Source organism: Nicotiana attenuata, chromosome 6, assembly GCF_001879085.1.
Source record: "Nicotiana attenuata strain UT chromosome 6, NIATTr2, whole genome shotgun sequence".
Lineage (NCBI taxonomy): Eukaryota > Viridiplantae > Streptophyta > Magnoliopsida > Solanales > Solanaceae > Nicotiana > Nicotiana attenuata.
The window spans coordinates 95,878,799-95,881,942 of NC_031994.1; positions in this window are offsets into that span (position 1 = coordinate 95,878,799).

The following is a 3,144-nucleotide window of genomic DNA, read 5'->3' on the forward strand; positions in this document are numbered from 1 at the left end:
AGATGACTAACAATGAAGCCGAGTATGAGGCTGTGGTTGCAGGTATAAAATTAGCCGTCAAGTACGGGGCTCGACGACTTGTCCTCCATTGCGACTCCCAACTCGTGGTGAACCAGATCACTGGGACTTACCAAATCAAGGAGCAGAGACTGCAAAAATACCAATCGGAAATCCACAAGCTAATGCTTGAGTTCGACGAGTGCCGCCTTGAGCAAATCCCTAGGGCGCAAAATGTCGAAGCAGACGGCTTAGCGAAATTGGCCGCAGCCACCAAAAATATCAACAAAGGGAGTGTAGTCACCCTCCTCCATTCGGCCATAGACCACGCTGAGGTACTCTCTTTAAATCTAACTTGGGACTGGCGCAACCAGTTCGTCTCCTATCTGCAGGACGGGACACTCCCACTCGACAAAAAAGAAGCCAAAAAGCTCCACGTACAAGCCGCCTGGTACTGCCAAATAAATCACGATCTATACAAAAGGACGTTTGGCGGACCCCTCGCTAAGTGCCTGGGGCCGCACCAAACAAGGCCAGTACTCGAAGAGGTGCACGAGGGTCACTGTGGCGCACATACCGGTAATCGCGCCCTCGTCCGTTGCATTATTCGAGCCGGATACTACTGGCCCACTATGAAAAAGGAGGCAGCAGAGTATGTTTGCAGGTGCGAACAGTGCCAAAAATACGCCCCCATGATACATCAACCGGGAGAGCCCCTCCACTCAGTAACCTCACCTTGGCCATTCATCAAATGGGGAATGGACATAATCGGTCCCCTACCAGCCGGACGAGGAAAGGTACGGTTTCTGTTAGTTTTAACTGACTATTTTTCCAAGTGGTTGGAAGCAGGTGCGTACGCCCAAATACGCGAACAGGAAGTTATCGCCTTCATATGGAAAAACATCATATGCCATTTCGGCATCCCCAAGGAAATCAGCTGTGACAACGGCCCCCAATTCGTTGGCAAAAAGACAACGGAGTTCTTCGACAAATGGCACATCAAACGAATACTCTCCACGCCATATCACCCCGCCGCCAACGGACAAGCAGAATCCTCCAACAAAACAATACTGAACATACTGAAGAAGAAACTCGAAGAAGCCAAAGGGCTCTGGCCCGAACTACTACCAGAAGTACTGTGGGCACACCGAACCACGCCCAAATCCAGCATGGGAGAAACTCCGTACTCACTGGTCTACGGAACCGACGCGGTCATACCCGTCGAAATTGGAGAACCAAGCCTGAGATATTCACATACCAGCGAAGCGGATAACGACATGAATAGGCTCCAAGACCTCGACGAGGCCGAAGAACGAAGGGATATGGCCCACATAAGAATGACGGCTCAAAAGCAGCAGGTCGAAAGGTATTACAACAAAAAGGCCAAAATACGACCACTCAAAGTAGGCGACTACGTCCTCAAGGCCAAAACTTTGGCTTCAAAAGACCCGAGCGAGGGGAAACTGGGCACCAATTGGAGCGGGCCATATAAAATCACGGCAGCGGCAAGCAAAGGAGCTTTCCAGTTAGAAACAATCGAAGGAAAAACACTCCAAAACAACTGGAACGTCGCCCACCTCAAGTACTTCCATTTCTGAAGGGCGTCTCCTGAGTCGTACTCTTTTTACCTTACCCGAGTTTTGTCCCAATCGGATTTTCTCGGGGAGGTTTTTAATGAGGCGGCAAAGGGGACACCTAGGGGTATCTAGAGGCAGGTTTATCATATCGGCCACTCGACGTTCTCTCCAGGTCGGTATAATAAAGGGACTAGCCTAGTTGGATCTCCATCATGTAAGCGGCTAAGGCCACCTTCTCCATTATGTAAGCGGCTAAGGCCACCTTCTTCATTATGTAAGCGGCTAAGGCCACCTTCTCCATCATGTAAGCGGCTAAGGCCACCTTCTCCATTATGTAAGCGGCCAAGGCCACCTTCTCCATTATGTAAGCGGCTAAGGCCACCTTCTCCATTATGTAAGCGGCCAAGGCCACCACCTCCATTGTGAAAATGGCAAAGGCCATCGCCAGTAAACGTCGACCCAGCTCGACGACGACGGATAATACTTCAACAACAGTTGAAGTTACATCCTATGGGCCAAAGGCCATCGCCAATAAAATGTCGACCCAGCTCGACGACGACGGATAACACTTTAACAACAGTTGAAGTTACATCTTATGGGCCAAAGGCCATCGCCAATAAAACGTTCCATCGCTAGTAAACGTCGACCCAGCTCGACGACGATGGATAACACTTCAACAACAGTTGAAGTTACATCCTATGGGCCAAAGGCCATCGCCAGTAAATGTCGACCCAGCTCAACGACGACGGATAATACTTCAACAACAGTTGAAGTTACATCCTATGGGCCAAAGGCCATCGCCAATAAAATGTCGACCCAGCTCGACATCAACGGATAACGCTTCAACGACGATTGAAGTTACCCCTAAACGGCTAAGGCCAACATAGACAAACGACAACCCCGCCCGACGGCGACGGATAACACTTCAGCGACAGTTGAAGTTACATCTTATCGGCTAAGGCCATCGCCATCGAAACGCCGGCCGAGCTCGACGGTGACAAACAACGTTTAATAAAGAACAACACGAAAGGAACAGCAACAAAAGTATGATCCTTCCACTATGACAAAAATTATATACATTTAGTCCCGCGAAGGGCCCCCATTACATTCCAAAAAGAAAAAGGCAAAACATGTACAAGTCTTAAGGAGCCTCGCCATTTTTACCATCGCCATCCGCCCGCTCTCCTTCTCGAACATCACCACCAAGGCGGTAAGCTTCATTAAACCATGGGTCGGACTCGAGCCGGTTAACATCCTCCGAAGCGTAGCCCTCTTGATCAGGGGAGTCGGAGCTGTACCCGCAAGCTTACGAGCAGCACGAGCCTCGCGCCACCGCTCCTGAACTTCCTCCTCGGAGGCACGTTCCGCAACGAGAAGTTGTTTATATACATCCAATTTGGCCTCCGCATATATCCACATCTCGTGCGCATCTTGAGCCACGTCCCCACGCCGTGGCGGGGCAGTATGCCTGAGAATATCGACCTCAGCCACCTTGGCTTCGAGTTCGGCTGTCAAAGTGGCCACCCTACGATGCAGATCGGCAACCTCCGCCGCCACCCCACGGCTGAGC